General features: G+C 43.2%; 1 protein-coding gene across 1 annotated transcript in view; it reads left to right on the forward strand.

Annotated features, from left to right (window-relative positions):
• SAMD12 (sterile alpha motif domain containing 12) overlaps window positions 1-19293 on the forward strand; it is a 346079-nt gene that overhangs the window by 307005 nt on the left and 19781 nt on the right. The window lies entirely within an intron of this gene.

Raw genomic sequence — 19293 nt, forward strand, 5'->3', positions numbered from 1 at the left:
ATAAAGTGGAGAAAAATCAATTCTGCTTCCAAAAGTACTTCTAAATCAAGAAAAAGTGACTATATTTGCTGGGGAATTATCTATTTTTAATGTCTTATTTTAGAGCAATAATTAAATTTTTATTTTACTTAATCATCATCCTAGGCGATAAAAATACTAGTAAGTACAGCAGTCCCTATACACAAATACACATGCTTTTGTTTGTGGCTTCATTCGGTGAGCATTTCTGTACCTCACATTGTGCACCAGGGATCCGCTAGCAATCAAGATGCAGTGCCTGCCATCACAGGTGCACTCCACTGGGGGAGACAAGTTATGAACACAAGACCAACTCAAAATGTGTAATTACAGATGATGAGAAATGTTATGATGAACATAAAGCACGGTTAGGAAGTAGACAATGCCTGCGTTGGGGGGCGGGGTAGTGAGGGAAGTCTTTTGAAGGAGATAGAATCCCAGCAAAGATGTATGAATGCGAAAGGATGCTCCAATCCCCCTGTGTACAAACTCCTCGGTGAGAACAATCTGGGAAATAATACTTTCCTACCTTCTATACCCCCCCACCCCCATTTTCTCCTAGATCTGTTTTGTTTGGAAAATATTTACCTAAAATGAAAAGATCTCTGTCCATCTTTCATTTAACGTTATTCCCAAAGTGAGGCCGAAGCATTTCTCTTGTCCTGAGGTTGAACCAAATTTGAGCAACTCTGCCCAGTGCCCCAGTTCTAGTAATAATTAGCTTTCAGCCTGGTTTTTTAATTCTATTTTTCAATTACAGTTTATGTACGTATTATTTTGTATTAGTTTCAGGTGTACAGAATAGTGGTTAGACAATCATATGCTTTATAATGTGATCCCTCCAATATTTCAAGTGTCCGCCTGGCACCATACATAGCGATTAGAATATTATTGACTGTATTCCTGATGCTGGATTTTACAGCCCCGTGACTATTGGAAGGCTCCTATGTGCTTGGGTCTGCTTCATCCTGTGGACTCTTCAGATACCTGCTCCCTGCAGGAAGCACTTTAACATTTAACATCACACACACCCCTGGATCTACTTGTTTGCCAGGTCTGATCGTGTTACAGTACCTCCCCACCCCTTATCCAAGGAGGACAGGATCCAAGACCCCCAGTGGGTGACTGAACCCACAGAGAGTACTGAACCCTGCGAACTATTTTTTTCCCATACATACTTAGCATTTCACTTAAAAGAAGCATTTTTTGGCTTCTCTTTGGCACATCCAAATTGGCACCATCACTACTCTGGTGGTTTGGGGTGATTGTTAACTGAAATAAGGGTTCCTTGAACATAAGCACTGAGATAGTGCAACAGTGGACCTGATAACCAAGTGACTGACAGGTGGGGACACACAGTGTGGAGACTATGGACAAAGGGGTAAGTCAGGTCCTGGACAGGACAGGGAGGGGGATGCATGAGATTTCATCACGCTACTCAGGACCTAGGCAATTTAAAACTTATGAATTGTTTATTTCTGGATCTTTTCATTTAATATTTTTGGACTACAGATGACTGTACATAACTGGAACTGCAGAAAGCAAAACCCCGGATTAGTGGAAACTATGGAGGTTTCCATTTTATGGAACCGGGAGTAAGAATGATGCTGACTAACCGTGTACCAACCTGAAAACAATCTTTGTGATGCTGTCCAGGGCTTCACAGCCGCTTCTCTCAGCCCTTAAGAGGAGGAGGAGGAAGAGAAGGAGGAGGAGAAGGAGGAGGGGATGGGGGGGAGAGAAGGGAAATGCTGTGTGTTAGGATTCTCCTGAAAGGCAGGCGCTCTCCCAGGCACTTGATACACATTACCTGATCTAATCTCTGCAGCTTACCAGGGATGTCCTCATCTCACAGGAGAGAGAAAGTTGAGGCCTTGAGTGCGTGAGTCACTTCTTAAGAGTCACCCAGTTCCTAAGTGGTAGATCTGGGACTTGGTTCCATTTCAAATCCAAAACCATCTCATGCTCTTTCTACAATGTAGGTCCAGAAATCTGACAGCATTCCTTTTCCCAGAGGGAAATAAATATGGAATCTCCCACTGCTTGGCAGGCCCAAAAACCTTCTACCTCATTCTCATGGTCAGTGCCCGGAAAATGGGACATCAGAGCGACAAATTAAGGTTCCACCCAAAGAAAGTTTCTAGAATACATTTTTCAATAAGAGAAGATATTTCGGTCAGTAAACTGACTACCTTACCAATGGTGCCAAAACCCTACGGGCGATTTATAGAGAAGTTGAAATAAGGAACAAAAGTACATTTAGACTTGACTGAAATCCTCACCATGTGAGAGGAAGAAAAATATTATTCCCTGGGAATGGGGGGAAAATAGATTCATTCCTCTCTACTATTGCATGGGTCCAGCTCAGCAGTAATGCACGGCGAAGCCAAATGCTCTGATCAGTTTCTCTGAGCTGTTATTAAAGTTTGCAAAATATTACTTAGATTCTTCCTGGCAGGGTTTCAATATTGTCTGTTTAAACTGGAATTGGGCTGGTGCTCTTCATTTCTGCTAATCCTGCCAAAGCTGGTGATCCCACCACACAAATCTCCCGGCCCCGTGGCCTGCATCCAGCACGGGCTGGCGGCACCCTGACAGCCAACACCCTCTGTTGGCTCTTTGATATGACTCAGTCCAAAAATGACGGAATCAACTTGCTTCCTCCCCTTTCTCTTTGCCTCCCTCTCTTACCCCAACGTGCACGTACACACACGTACGCACGTGCATACACACACACACCCATGCACACACACTTTGATTATACAGAACAGCAGGTCTCTGAAGGCATTCCTCCAGTGAAGTTTGGGCCACTGAGCCTGCTATTCTAAAAGGGACATGGGGCCTTTCTTTTCCTCTAAGTCTAGCAGATGATCTGAATGCTCCAGCAACATCCCTTACCACTCCCCAACTGTGCCCTCTGACCTCCCTCTGGCCACACTGAACCTCTTCCATTTCCTCCAACACCCAGTTCTTTCTTGCCCCAGGCTGATGGGAATGCCCTTCCCCCTCCCCTCCTGATGAACTCTAGTTTGACCTCTAGGTCTCTATTTGAGTGCCATTTCTTTTTCTTTTTAAAAAATATATGTTTATTGATTTCAGAGAGGAAGGGAGAGGGAGAGAGAGACAGAAATATCAACGATGAGAGAGAATCATTCATCAGCTGCCTCCTGCATGTCCCCTATCAGGGGCCAAGTCAGCAACCTGGGCATGTGCCCTGACTAGGAATCAAACTGTGACCTCCTGGTTCTTAGGTTGATGCTCAACCACCGAGCCACACTGGCTGGGCTTGGGTGGCATTTCTATGATCACCCAGGATAATGGCTTAAATGCCCCCGGTATATGCTCCTGTGGGTAGGTTATCTTGTCACAACCTTGATTGTAATTTGTCTCCCTAATGCAGCTGCTGGTTCTGAGACACACAACAAGGTCTGTCTTGCTCACAGATCTCTATGAAGGTAGGCCAACTGCTAGAACAAATCGGCCAAAAAGGGTCTAAAAGCACAAACATGGTTGACTTTTATTTCTAGCATGGATAACAGTAGTAGGCAAGTTTGACAGGCAAGATGGTCCTCATCCATGTGATTGTTCAGCAACTCAGGTCACCAGAGGCTCTGCCATCATTGGTAAGTGGTTTTCTAAGTCTTTCTGGAGCTGTTTTTTTATTATTATTATTCAATCCAGCCAAAAGGAAAAGGAGTGTGAAGGAGTGCCTGATGGGAGGCTTTTCTGGACCAGGGCTAGAGGTGTGTACATCGCTGTTGTTCACATCCTATTCTCAAAAACTCAGTCTCCTAGCCACACCTAATTGCAAGGGATGCTGGACATGTAGTCCTAGCTAGGCAGTTCCTCCTAATAAAAGTTCTATGAAGGAGAGAGCACAAATTTTGGTGATGAGGTAGCCATCTAATACATGGTAGCCAATCAATAAATAGTTGCTAAATAAATGAATGAATCAATGAGTGAAAAAACTTAGGGCAAAAGACATCCTCTTAACATATTCTAAGCTCTGTGGTACAGGATCACCTTCTCACAGGTACTTCAAATTAAAAAATCTGAGAACTCCTAAAGGGCAGAGTGGCAGGTGAAAATATCGATTGCCTTCGCCATCTTAAATGTTGACTAGCTGAATGGCCATGCCTGTCACAGGACCCATCATATAGTTTATGCTCAGTGAATATCCGTCAAATGAATGAATGATTGGAAATCAGCAACTATGGAGATTAGAAGTGATTTAAACATCTCCATGTTTATATTTTGCTGGCTAAGTGATCTCCAGTCCCCACTTCATAGGAAATATAGTCATGTCCAAAGTACCACCTGACATCTTGGTATTAACAACCTTGACTGTTAGAAACTCTTCCATTGAGTTGAAACCTGGCCCCCCCTGCACAATCCCCATGTTGGTACCAAATCTACACCTTCAGGTCAGACAAGCATGTGTCCTGCAGAGGTGCTCAAGCCTGACTGCACATCAGAACTACCAAGGAAGCTTTTAGGAAATTCCATGGCCCCAGGTGGTGCCGCTAGAAATTCTGGTTCTGTACACCCTCTGGGTTATATTCCATTTGAAAAGCTACCAAGAATGATCATTATATATAGCCAGTCTAGTAAACCATGTGTCTGATATTTCTCTCTAGGTTAGAATCTTGCTTCTGTCACTTGCTAGCTACAATCCCTTAAACAAGTCACTTAAGCCTCTTTATTTGTCACCCCTAAAACTGTGACCAGAATAGTACCTGTGTCATAGGTTTGTTGCAAGGACTGGATGAGTATTCCAGATAAAGCTCTAAGCACAGTGCCTGGCCCATGGAAAGCCGTCATTAAACATAGTTGCCACTGTCATCATTACCCTCCTCTTCCTTTTGCTTGTCCTCAGCCTCCTGAGCAGCTTTGCAGGTACGTCAAGCCAACCATTACAAAACACCTCTCTTCCAGGCCAGGTCCCTCAGCTTTCTTTGTTCTTCTTTAAAAATTATTTTTCTACATGGTAGATTCATATTTCTCCTCTCACAGACAGATTGCATCCCAGGAGGAGGTGCAGTATTCTGCACCCCAGAACTAGTCAGGATTGAGGCATCTGATGCAATAAAGGTAGATAATTGGGCTTCTGCTCTGAACTTCAGACGGTAGTCATTACTGGTCATAGTAGGGTAAGTCTTCCCACAGGGGAAGCTGAGGTGTGCAGAGTCTGTAATGAAGGGGGAAACCAGAGAGAGGATCTGGGAGTTCATTTTCTGAATGCTTTCATCCTGAGATATGCTTAGTTGAGAGTCAGAGCCCAGCCCAAGTTAACTCATTAGGTTACCAGTGTTTGTTGTAGATTGTTCAGCCTTTAGTCATCATAGTCAACACCGTAGGAGCAAAAATAATGAAAATGGTGCCTGGGGAAGTGGGAAGGGCAGGTCTGAAAGTCCACTGTGAATTTAGAAAGGATGGGGAGAAAGGCCAAATGTAAAAAATAAAAATGAGCACTAGTTACTGATAAGGGATGGTGTGGATTTGGGAAGACACACGTGAGGGAGAAAAAAATCTGAACATTGTACAGGAGACACATTTTCCTGTCTTATTTGTTACTCATGGATCTTTTCTTTCCCTCAGTGTTGAGACCTGTCCTTACATGGTGAGGGACAGCTGGGAAACGGAGAGGATAAATTCACGTATAATAATAAAATGTTTTTCTGAAACTCCATAAATGTTCAGTCATACCCTTATAAATAGCAATATTCTTGTCTCATAAGTGAGGAAAGTGAGTCTCAAAAAAGCGAAGTGGCTTCCCCAGTGTTATACACCCATGTTGTGCCAGGCCCAGGGGGGAAACCCAAGTCTTCTAATTCCTACTCCAGTGTCCTTCACTCCTAATGCAGCCAGTGGTTTCTGCATGTTCCACTCATTCACTCTCATACTATTCCTCAGTTTTTACACACACACACACACACACACACACACACACACACACACACACACTGAAAGCTGCCATGTTCCTCTAAGCAGCACACATGTCACCTTACACTACATGTCACCCCCTCTGGAAGTTCTTGACTCCCCCAAGCTGATATTTACTACCTTCTTCCTCTGTGCACACATAGAACTACTTCTACCTCAGTTATGATATGCATATCACTGAATTCTAACTATTTTCATAAGACGTTCCTTGTATCACCAGCATCTAACATGGTGCACAACATATAGTGGACCCTCTATAAATGTTTAGTGAGTGGTTGGATGGATGGATGGATGGATGGATGGACAGATGGATAGAAGTTCTTTCAAAGATGAGATTTAAAGAAATACATGAGAAACCAGCTTGCTGTCAAGGGAGGGCTGTCTGGACTTTTTGAAAGAGACAGAATCCTTCTGGTGCCTTTGGTTCAGATCGTCTGCCATACTTACTTATCCATATTCTGCTAGAAGTTCCACAGCTGAAATATTTCTTTGGTATCGATCTTCAAGGTATTCCGAAGGGAAAGAGCTAGTTCCAGGCAGCAGTGTCATAGGAATAGCACAGTCTCCAACAGCCACGATTCGAATCCTTGTTCACCAAGTTGTTGAGTATATGAATTCTTGCTAGTAACTTAGCCTCCATATTTCTCAATTTTGTCATGCATTAAAAGGGAACAATGATGGTGCCTTCTGTACAAATGGTTTGTGGGAATTAAATGAGATAATAAATGTGAAGTATCAGCACTTTGGGCAGTGCCTGGCACAAAGGGCTTGACTATCTGTGAACTCTTCCATCTTCCTACTGCACACTATGAAGCCTGTGACCCGAAAAGCTGGCTGAATCTCTTCTGTACCTGGACACCCGTTCCAAAAAGCCCGAACATGTGATTGAAGCTACACAGGCTCTAATTCACTGCATCCTTAGCCAACGTACTTCCCTTCTCTGGGCCTCAGTCTCATCACCTGGTCTGATAGAGTTGCTTTGATCTTTCAGTGAGCTGGGGACGGAAGCTCTAGTACCCCTGCTGGCCCAAGGTGTGACTTGAACTGTAAACTCCTTGGAGGTGGGTACCTTTTAATCCTCCTCCTTCCACATCTGGGCCAACTTGCTCCTCAGGAGTCCCATCATAAAGTTTTGCTGAGTTGAAATAAACTTGCCTAAATTGCTTAGCATGCTCTTTGGGGGACTTGGTTGAACTCCTGAACACTGAGCTCCAGAAAGGCTCTGGCCCATTAACCCTATTCCCCTGCAAGCAGTTAGTGAGCGTAATGATTCCGCTGCCCCAGCCTGGCACTGAGCCCATTCCCTCTCAGATTGCTCCTGGATCCTCTGGGGGAGCCAGAGGCCTTCGAAAGCCCTGGCAGCACCAGGTTCCCAGCAGCTTTTGGGAAGCTAGGCTACGTTCTCAGTAGAATTCATGGAAGGACCTTGTTTTGGGTTCTGGGCAATCCAGCCTCTCTCTGGAGTTGCGAGCCTTCCTGAGCCTTTATGTCTGTGCCCACCTACCTACCTACCTAGCACAGCACCTGAAACTTAACAAACACTTAACATATGGTGAATAACTGAGTAAATGAATGAACGAGGCATCATTTTTCACTAGGATCAGCCTCAAGATGTGTAGCATTTACCTAATACAAGAAGAAAACTAGGCAGAGCCTCTTTTACCATTTTCTAATAAAAAGTCTTCTCCCATGAGTGATTTTATGACCTCTGTGAGCAAAGGGCAGGAGGAAGCAACAAAATCTCTTGGTCATTTCAATATACCCTCACGTCAACCCTGTGCCCTTTCGAGAAGTCTCATTTGAGAAATGTCTGTAATAGGTGAGCAATGATAATGTCATTGAATAAAGATTGATGGAAAACGATATAAGCCCAAAATGTTTCTAGTACCAGAAATACTGTTTGCTCAACAAGAAGTTACATCAAAGGACGCAAGCGTTTCCCACAGAGGTCAGCAGTTCTGCCAGATGCTCTGAAATTCACACCTCTGCCAGAAGCCTCTGTTTCTGGCATGAAGAAGAAAAAAATCAAATCTGTTCATGCCAGTACCCAGAGGGGGCAATTTTGCCTTTTCTGATTATTGTTCAGGTGTGTCATTCTCCACAGAGCCAGCCTCTGGAGGCTTGTTAGACTTATAAAATCGAATCTCTTAAAAATTATATAAATCCATTTTATTTGTGTCCTCTCCTCTCCTCTCCTCTCCTCTCCTCTCCTCTCCTCTCCTCTCCTCTCCTCTCCTCTCCTTTCCTCTCCTCTCCTGAAACTAAAACTCGCCTGCAGATGTCCTGTGTGAATCTTAAAGGCACTTCTATTTCTGCAAGCAGCACTATTGTTCCCATAATTGGCCATATCTTGAGGCAAATTACCTGGACTGAACTATCACCTTGGTTTTCTTTGTGATTTTAAAATATTGTCCTTTGTCACTCTAGTACCTATTTTCTGAGAATCATGCTTTTGAAGTTAAAGTATTTGAGGTTAGAAAATAAAGATCTGAATAGTCACATCTGAGGGCTAAGTGTTTCTACTTCCCCTCATTGGGTCATCATGACAACCTATGACGTGAGTAGATTATTATATTATTTGTTATGAATGAGGGGAGTCACTAGGCAGCAGTGTGCTCCCACCCACACTCATGCTCCAAAGTCACCTCACCCGCTCTATGTGTTTTCCTTTAACGTAGCTCCTATCAACTTCCCACATACAAACTAACTTATTATGTGTATTGTTTATTGCAAGTTTCATCAGTGCAGGAATTCTTTTTTTTTCTGTTCTGTTCATTGATGGATCCCATGTTCAAGAACAGAGCCTAGCATGTAGCAAGCCTTCGCTATACATTGCAATTCTAATCATTACCTGTTTGCCTATTGTGCCATGCCACATCTACCTATGTGCCAATGGTGGGAAAATGGAGGCCAAGAGCCACTTGGTGATATGCTAATGATGACACAGTGAGCACATTGACAAGAAAAAATAAAATCTCCTTACCGCCAGCCCAATTCTTTGCCTAAATCCCAGTTCAATCTTGCCACACTTTTATTATGCTATAAAATGAATAACTGTTTATGAGTTCATTCCCAGGCACATTATTGCTTTATATCACATCAAAGAACTTGAGACAGGCAAAAGATATAGCCCTATTGATTGTTCTCAGAAACTCAGCGTTCCCATGTGGTGAGGAATCTGTGCTTGAGGCTCATTTGGAGGGCAGGAGCCCGTCTCTAGCAGAAGACTGTCCTCAGTTAGTCCACCTCCATGTCAGCCCAGAGCCACTGTGGTGGTCGCGTTTAGGAATCTTGATCAGTCATCTGAATGGAAGACCCTTTCCTGTTCCTATCCACCAGGCTCTTCCGGAGCCTTACAAGTGACCTAAAGTCAACATGCTGAGATGCTTTCAGCAGGTCTGTCTTCTAGGGAAAATCCAGGTGCTACCAGAAATAGCATGGGAGCTACTTGTCGCTGCCTGAACCAGGCATCGGATCCATGGGCATAACGTCAGGGTGAAGCCCTAGGTGAGAAAGTGACAACGTTAGAAGTAAGGGTGTGTTAAATAAGGTATTTGTGTTTGGCTTTCTGAAAAGAGGAAAGACTTCAGGGCCTGTCAGGAGAATACATTGGTTTGAGCATGAATTGTTCTTGTCACTAGCAACAGAGCACACCTTCTAATCCTCCTGTTAATATCTCCTCGTCCTGTTTAAAATGGAATATGTCACTCTCAGTACAAGACATGTGGAGAGAGATTTTTTTCCTACTTCTGCTGATGCGCCTAGACTGCTCTGCTGTTACTCTCATTCACCAGGCTGCTGGCCAAGGGTGAGGGACCTACTTTTAAGTTTTAACAAGTCAGGGGTCCATATGCATTAAACCTATGACCTTGAGCGGACTAGCACCAGGCTCTTTTAAGGGATGCCCTGCAGTCTTTTAGGGCAGTGATGATGATAACGGTGAGTTCTCATAGAGCTCTGCATACTTTAAAAAGCATGTTCTCACACACTCTTAAAGTTCAGATCATTATAAAATCATCCTGAGTGAGTTATGGCAGAGATTCTTATCTTCCACATTTTATAAGTTAGAGACCCGAGAAGCTAATGACATGTCCTGAGTGAAGAGGCACAAATCCCAACGCTGGTAAATGAGTAAGCCAAATCCAAGGTCCTCTGGCTTCTCCACTTTCTTCACTATGGCATTCTGCCCCTGCCCTCATGACATCTCCACCTGAATATCCTGTAGGCTTCTCAAATACGTGTCAAAACCCAAATTCATTATTATCTTCCCCTCTCAAAACAAACCACTCCTCTTCCTCCTGCTTATTTAATTACTGCCCTCACCCCACCCACCCCCATTGCCCTCCCTGGAAACTTTCGAGTCCCCCTTGAACATTCCTCCTTCCTCCTGCCACATTTCTTAGAGTTAGTCTGGTTTTCCATTTTTGAAATGTCAGTCAAAGCTCTTCTTTCTTGCCTGTTGTCACCGGTGCTGCCCAATGCAGGCCTTCATCACCTCCTGCTTGGCCTACACTAATATTCAATAGTTTGATTCATTCAGTAAGTCATCCTTGAACCTCTGCTATGGGCTAGGCTCTGTGCTTGGTCTAGGGAGACTGCTCTGAGCAAAAGCAAACAGGGACCTTGTTTTCACGGTGCTCCGTTCTCCAAATAGTAGTAATCAAATAATCACTCCAACAGATGTAAAAGGGCAACTTATGACAATTTTCCCAAAGGCAAATACATGATCACCCTACCAGCAGTACCCATAAAGAGTGGTGTTTCTAACCCATTATATATGATCTCGGCACACCCTCTGCTTTGAACGGTTCCTAACTGCCCATTGCCTACATGATAAAATCCAAACGCATTAGCCTGGTATACGTGTCTCTTCATGATCTGGCTCCAAACACTAGGTTATGTTGCAAGCCACTGCACTCTGCTTGCTCCCCCACCCCTTACTCGGTTAACTCATCCTGTGACTAAGCCGTAGCTAGTCTTTTTCCACGTCTTGCCATTCCTGAAACAGCTCTGCTCCTTCTCTCTTCCACATCCTAGCTTCAGCAGAACTAACTCTCTCCAAAAATGCTGATGCTTTAGCTGCAGGAGACACCTGCACACTCACTAGCTGGGCTTACATGCCCCTTCCCACCCCCTGCAGGTAATTAATGCTTCCTAAAGGTTTCTAACACGTTTCCCCATCACTCATATAGCACTTCTCCCATTGGAATAGAGACAGTCACTTTCTTTCTAGCTCCCTTCCCATCAGGTCGTGTACCACTTTAGGCAGAGATTGTTTTAATTAATATAGGTTCAAATGTATGTTTATTCTGTTACATAGAGTGGAACCATAAATACACCATAGTAGGGACAAACATATTTTGTTCATGTGCCATTTCTTTTCACCGCAAGGTTCTAATTGGTCTTGAGTATTTCTTCCCTCTCCTCCCCAGCCCCTGTTTAACTTCAAGAAGTTTGTGTTCTCTCCTGTTATTCCAGAGGTCTTTATATCATCATATTCTACTGTGTGTGTGTATCTTCCCTTTTCTGTGCACAACATGTCCCCCGCCCCTCCTGCTTTTCCAACCTCTGGCAAAGGACAGGCCCTTCATGTTTGCACAATCACTGGTTAAATGATTACAAAGTGGCCACAACAAAATATGGGAGAGGTGTTCTTTGGGAGGGTTCAATCTGATTGTGTAATGGGGTAAAGTACTGGGAACGGATGAAGTAACTGTCAACTCTGTTCCCATTACCTTTCCAAACTTGGCCAAGTCTAGATCTTGTTTCTCTGCTAACGTAGCTTCAATCATGATTATTGTCGATTGGTTCCCAGGGTTTGCAACAGGAAATTGAGAAACACATGAGAATAGTTGAGAATAGTTCTTTGGGAAACTGCTTTTACAACATGATAAGAAGGATAGAAGGGAAAAAAAACAACGTGGTGATTAATTGAAAACAGACTCTGGGGAAGGAGGTAAGCTTTTATTAAAAATGTACACTTCTTGAGGACTTCAAGGATCTGGCAGCTGAAATGAAACATTTCTCAGAGACTATCTAATTTCCTATTCCACAGCCTAATAGTCACAGAAACAAAGTCATAAAGGCAGGATCATGGCCAGATTATTTATGTATATCAAAATAACAGATAGATGCCTTTGTAAAATATAAAATAAAAAATTAATAGCCCAGCAGAATTGCTGTAGAGAACAAGAACATTATTCACCATTTCCATACGAAAGGACATGACAGTGGAATTATGCATAACCACAGTGCTCACTCACCCTGGTGCATGTGCCAAAAGATACTGTTTCTCTCAGCCTTAGAGGCAGAACTCCCACGCCAGTCCCTCCATCCATGAGCAGCCTAAACCATTTACCCAGAAGGCCAGACAATCTTTATCACTTTCAATGTATATCTTTTTTTGTTCGTTCGTTTTTTTTTAATATACTTTATTGATTTCAGAGAGGAAGGGAGAGGGAGAGAGAGAGAGAGAGAAACATCAATGGTAAGAGGGAATCATTGATCTGCTGCCTCCTGCAGGTCCCACACTGGTTATTGAGCCCACAACCTGGGCATGTGCCCTGACCGGGAATTGAACTGTGACCTCCTGGTTCACAGGTCGACACTCATCCACTGAGCCACGCCAGCCAGGCTCCAAAGGATATCTTAATTTTAGAAAGATAAATAAGGACTTGAATGTTGATCATAAGGATGCCATCTGGGTAAACAGTAGAAACTTTGGGGTAAATTGTTTCGTTTATTTACTGCTATGTAACACACTACCCCCAAAACTTAGTGGCTTAAAACAGCAACTATTATGTCACAATTTTGAGGGTTGAGAATTGGGGCAGATCTCAGCAGGGCGACTTTTGAGCCTCATATGGCAGTGAATGTGGTTCCTGTGTGGTCCTCAGGTGGTGGCAGGGCTGGTCCAAGACCGCTTTCCTCACATTCCCGGTGCATTGGCAGGGATGGCTCAGCCAGGTCCTTACTCTCTCCATAGACCCTCAAGGCTTCTTTTCATCATCTCTCCTGCAGGGCAGTCAGACTTCTCAACAGAGCACATGGAAACTGCCTGTCCTTACAGGCCAGGCCCGGATCAGGCATAGCATCATTCCAGCCTTCTCCACTGGCCAAAGCAGTCAGAGGCCAACCTGAATTCACAGGGAGGAGAAACAGACCCTCATCTCTCACCGGAGTGGGTGTCAAAGAATGTGTAGCTGTTTCCCGTCCACCAGAGAGTGTAACCGAAATTACTTTGTACATTTGATGTAGGATTTGTGCTTAGATTTACAACCTAGCAGAATAGCTCATTTCTTCATTCAGTTATTTAAAATGTCCTTATTAAGGACTTGCTTGTTATATGTGCTGTCCATTGAGAGAGACTGAGAAGAAGTACAGGGCATGGTCTCTCCCCCTCCAGGAATGTGCATCTCGATGTGAACCCAAGACAGATGCACAAACAAGCAATTAGAATATGTAATAATGTAATTAAAGCAGCAAGATGCACATCATAGACCAGTGTGGCCAGCACAACTGCCTGCAGGGTTCAGGCAAACACAAAAGGAGTGAGGTGAGCTGTTCTGAGAGCAGCTGGAGGTGCAGTGGGGACTGCAGAGAACTGGAGAGTTCATCTCCTATCTAAAAAGGCAGATCTCTTGAGCTGCAGCCAACTATTGCCACTTGTAGATGTGGGACAATGATGCCACAACTGCCAACTTTTTCAAAGATGTATAAATCTCCCAATTTCAAATGTTGGCAGTGAATGCAAATTAATTAACTCAAACAGCCCACCAAGTTTTTTTGTTTGTTTTTAAAATATATTTTAATTGAGTTCAGAGAGGAAGGGAGAAGGGGGGAGAGAGAGAGAGAGAGAAACATCAATGATGAGAGAGAATCATTGATTGGCTGCCTCCTGCATGCCCCACACTGGGAATCAAGCCCACACCCGGGCATGTGCCCTGACCCTGAATCGAACCATGACCTCCTGGTTCATAGGTTGACACTCTACAACTCAGCCATTCCAGCCAGGCAAGCCACCATGTTTAGCCCCTAAAATGGACAATAAGTTCTTTAAAGATTTATGGGAAGAACAGATGTAGTTGACTAGAGCAGTGCTGTTTAAAGTGTGGGCTGCACACCAGTGCCAGGCTGTGAACTATTTGTCACTGATCCACAGTGGAAAACGTAAATGCGTTGAGAAGAAGGAGTTAGGCTCTGATAGCAATTTAATATCCAAGCCTGTGATTGGTGTGCTTGTCTTTGGGATGCAGGTGAGCTTTGGTGTTGTAGAACTTGGGCTACAAGCTGCTTTTGGTGTGAGTGTACAAGTAGGACTATATGTGACCAAGCACTGGAGTAGAGCCCCATGATGAGGCCCCATGGAGAAGTTGGATCTCAATTAACAGATGGCATTGAGATAAACATAGAGAACAGAAAGCTTTCCTAAATGTTAGGAAGGGCATGCCCAAAACTCAGAGTCAGAAAGGCACCAAGAGTCATCAGGAGAGAATTTATTCATGAGGGATGGTGGAGCTGGTGAGTGATGATTTTAGAAAACCTCAGATACAGCCCTGTACAATAGAATTTATCCTGTGAGGAATGTGGTGCCCTAGGAGGTCTTCCCATGGAGATTGATACCACTAACTTCCCAGAATCCCCTTCCCCCTCTTTCCTTCTTTCTTTGAAGGCCCAATTCAAACTTCACCCTCTCTACAGGACCTATCTATGCAACAGCAGTCCCTGTCTTCTGTAAAGCCCAATAAACCTTTTTTCTGCATCCACTATAGGGATATTGTCATTCCTCCTTAGTATTTTAAGCACTTTGTGGGCAAAAAATCCCTTATCCAGCTCTGAGTCTCCCTCAGAATCTAGCACAATCTCTTGCCATAGTGGATATACACTTGGTATGTGCTGATGAGCAAGGCAGGTAGTTTTTTAGGGAGACTAATCTGGTAAGAGTGTTTTGAATAGATTAGAGCAAAAGAATAGAGAGGAAGAGATTAGATAAGAGACTATTGCAAGGGCCTAAGAGACGAACGCTGGGACCAGGGACTGGAAGGGAAAAGGGAATGTAGGGGAATGTATAGTGAAGAACAGTATATATATATATATATATATATATATATATATATATATATATATATATATATATATATATATATATATATTATTCACACAAACTCATATCAGTGGTTCCCTGAAGTCTCACACCATATTTATGGGTGATTGATATTTATCAAGAAACATTCAGAATAAGCTCCAATACTTAAGGGTTTTCAGGTTACTGAGTTTCTCTTTTAAGCACCTAAATAAGTTTTTTTAATCTCTCCTTGTGCACATCAGTTTGTTGGTTATGCTATAGTACATATGCTGCTACACTAAATGGCCCCACACTGATGCAGTTCAGCACTTTTTCTATTTCTTCAGTCCTCTACCAACTGCTACTAATTGGTACTGCCTATAGGACCTTGGGCTTCTATCCTGCTAGCTTCCTCTCGGAACTTACGCTGAGTGAGGATGCAAGGGCACTTCATGCATTTCCATGGAATAGAGAGCACTTGGTAACATCCATTTTTCTTGCAATATATAAACTTCTTAAAGGCTTTCATTGATATTTAGATTTATTTCCATACTCTGTATTAGTAGTTAGCAAACTTTTGGGGGGAAGGAACCACGTAGTAAATATTTTAGGCTTTGTGGATCATGCAATCTCTGTAGCAAGAAAGAAATAGGAGCTTTGTCGTCAACCAGAAAGTCGTGGTAAAGAATTACAATTTCATGAGTGCTGTAGCTTTCATACAAAGATAAACCTGGGTATTGAATTCAACACCACATTTACTTACTATGCTACAGTAATATGCCCCTACACTAAATAGCCCCAGACTTCTGCAACTCAGTACTTTTTCTGTACTTTCCCTCCCCTTTTGATTTCCGAAAAAAATTCAACGCCACATTTCTAACGAACATCTCTACCCATGGTTGATAGCATCCTGCATATACACCTGTTAAAATGCTTCCTGCTTCAGTGATATTTGGAGTTTCTCTGAGACAAAAAAGATCTCTCTCCTGAAGCCTCTTTAGATGAACATGGCCCTGCAAGTAGAAATGCCTGACAGTGTTGCCTCTTTAGACCTCGATGTCTCTAACAAGGGCACCCACTCTTACCGTCAGCTCCCACTCGCTGCAGAAACCACAGCCTCGGCACACTGGTGGCTAGATGTCAAAACAAAAGATCTTGACATCCTGGCACAGAAAAGTAAGCAGCAATGTGAAATGCTCGTAGTTGCTGTTGAAAGTGAGACTGTGGTCAGCCAGACTCTGTCCCTAAGTGAAGCCTTACTGTCTCAAGACACATGATTCCGTGTGTCTCTACTCTGTCAACAAGTAATCTATGTCTCCATCCTGAGTAACCCATGACTGAGAAGACTGAGTCCCCAGTGATTCTTGCTTGTTTCCACAAGGATGTTATTCCTTGAGGCCACCACAGGGTATCCTAAAAAACTTGGGCATATCACAGACACATTGGTGCACCTAATTCATGAACTCTGCTCCTAAATTCCAAGCTAGGTTTAAGATTGTGTGTGTGTGTGTGTGTGTGTGTGTGTGTGTGTGTGTGTGTGAGATACCGAAACTTTCTCCCTCTTAAATATTTTTTTAATCCCTATTTCTTTCCCAGAATTGGCCTAGACTCATCTCATAATACGGTCAGATGTCAGCTAAGGAGTAAGACAGTAGGAGCCCTACAAGCCATGCTTATACCTTAATAACTTCAGTGTGTAGAATAATTATGCAAGGGTCTTAGTCCAGGAGTCAGAAGATCTAGATTCACTTCCAGGTTCTGCTCTTTGAGGGTCTAGACTAGGTCTAGCTTAGAACATCTGTGAAAATTAACAAGGTACTGAATTTCGGTTATCCATTAATGCATAACCAACTACCTCATATTTTAGAGGCTCAAAACAACAACAGCCGTTATTTGGTTATGATCTTGTAATCTGGGCAAGGCTCACTAAGGTCCTCTTCTATTTTCCCCACATGCTGTCAGCTGGAGCTGAGAGAGCCACATCCAAGATGACACACTCAAAATGGCTGGCAAGTTAGTCTGGACACATGGCTGGTTGCTCAGCTGGAATGTTACCTGGGAGCCTCAATTCTCCTCCATGGGAGTCTCTCCATGCCTCTCCTTGGCTTATTTATAGCACAGCCACTGAATTCTAAGGAAGAGGAAGCTGACATTTCCAATCCTCCTAAAGATTAGACCCCACCCTGGCCCAGTGCCATCTGCCATATTCTATTGGACAAAGCAGTCTCAGGCCTGACTCAGATCCAAGGGGGTAGGGAAAAGACCCCACTTCTCAATGGGATGTAGAGAGAGAGGCTGCAAAAGAGAATTTGCAGTCATCTCTCACATAGTGTTTGGAAAAATACATTGATTTCTCTGGAGATCATTCATGGTTTTCTAGTTTCTGAAATATAAATGTTATCCAGCATTTTATCTCTTTGCAAAAATATGAGCCCAGCCCTCATTTGAGGTTCGCCATTCTCCATTATTTAATGGGAAGGGATTTGAGTTTTGCTGGGCATCTGTTGGGTGCAGGACCCATAGTATATGCTCCTTCATTTACTGTATTTCATTGCATCTGAAATGCACCTTTTTCCCCCTACTTTAACAGTTTTAAATTGTACATTTGACAAGGTAGGCAGCCTTATAATCACTTTAGGTCATATGGCAGCCATGCATGCATGAGTTTGGCTATGATTATTTATATTTTCATCACTTCACTCATGTTATGTATGCTATTAAAATTTCCCTTGTTGAGTTTAATTGCTATTTAAAAATGCTTGAGAAGTATTACACTATAATTTGACATTGAAACGAAAATTTATCTTGTATGTCAAAAGTTATAGAACTAGAGAGCCATTAGTGAGGCACATGAGTGAAATTGGAAGCGTGACCTCAATTTCATACATTTTTGCAAACCAGCAATAGTGAGTTTCGCACTCCTTATGCTCTCACAAGTAGATGAAGGTGTGTTGAGTGTTACTACAGGCCTGCATGAGAAAGGATCGCCTATTGTGCATAAGCTCATGCCTGAAGACAGAGAAATTGCCAAAAATTCAGGTCCTTCTGAATAGATGAAAGGAGAAAAACAACAAAAAACTATTAAACAAACAAAATGCATCTTGGTTACAATGAAAAATAGTAGTTCTCACAAAATCATCTGCAAAACATACCTGAATTCCCTCCTTTTACAGATGAGGAAGCGGCGGCTCAGAGAGGTTCAATCACTTAACTGGCCTCACAACTAGTAGAGGAACCTGTTATTTTCAAAATTCCCACACTGATTCCTTCAAATGATAGGGCCACACAGGTTGGTGTTTCTGGGAAGATGCGAATGCTGTGTGGTGATAGCCATTGCACCTGCTGTCCCTAACAAACCTCACAAATATGAATGAAACACTGTTGCAGTCTCCTGAAACCAAACTTGAACTCACTAGAGAAAGCTTTCCATGGGGTTAGGCCCGTGGTCGGCAAACTGCGGCTCGTGAGCCACATGCGGCTCTTTGGCCCCTTGAGTGTGGCTCTTCCTAAGCCTTAGGAGTACCCTAATTAAGTTAATAACAATGTACCTACCTATATAGTTTAAGTTTAAAAAATTTGGCTCTCAAAAGAAATTTCAATCGTTGTACTGTTGATGTTTGGCTCTGTTGACTAATGAGTTTGCCTAGCCACTAGGCCATTGCCCAAGATTCCCTCACAATCCTGTTGAGAAGAATAACCAATAAAAAGGCCTATTTGTGCAGAGATTTATGAGGGGTCACATAATCCTAAATAATTAGAATAGCTACTCTGAAATAGGAATCATTTTAAATAAGAACTATTTCCCAACCCTGGGGATCAGGAGTAGGTTTGAGGAAGACTTGCAGGAACTATACTAATAATCCTAAGGCAGTCCATTAAACTTCCCTCGGCCCCTTACAGAAGAAAACAGTGGTTTGGGCCACTGCTGCACACTCACCCTAAGGAAGTAGTGGGAACTTCCCCTGCTCTGATTGGGTCACCACCATGGGCAGCAGCAAGGGTCAGTATTTAATATAGACTTGCTCGGTTTAGAGATGATGGTGATTGCTCAGCAGCTATGCAAAGATGCATAAAACACAAACATGAAGTTTCCCATGTAAGGCGTGGGGAAGATTCCAGCACATCTGTAAACACCAATGAACAACCCCCACCACTTCTCACTGCTCCCCTGGAACCCTGACCTTCTATGATAGCATGCGGGGATTTATGTAGTAGTGTTTTCCCATGTCCATCTCTCCATTACACTGGGAGCTTCCTGAGGACAATGA

The sequence above is a fragment of the Myotis daubentonii genome, chromosome 17 (genome assembly GCF_963259705.1).
Source record: "Myotis daubentonii chromosome 17, mMyoDau2.1, whole genome shotgun sequence".
Lineage (NCBI taxonomy): Eukaryota > Metazoa > Chordata > Mammalia > Chiroptera > Vespertilionidae > Myotis > Myotis daubentonii.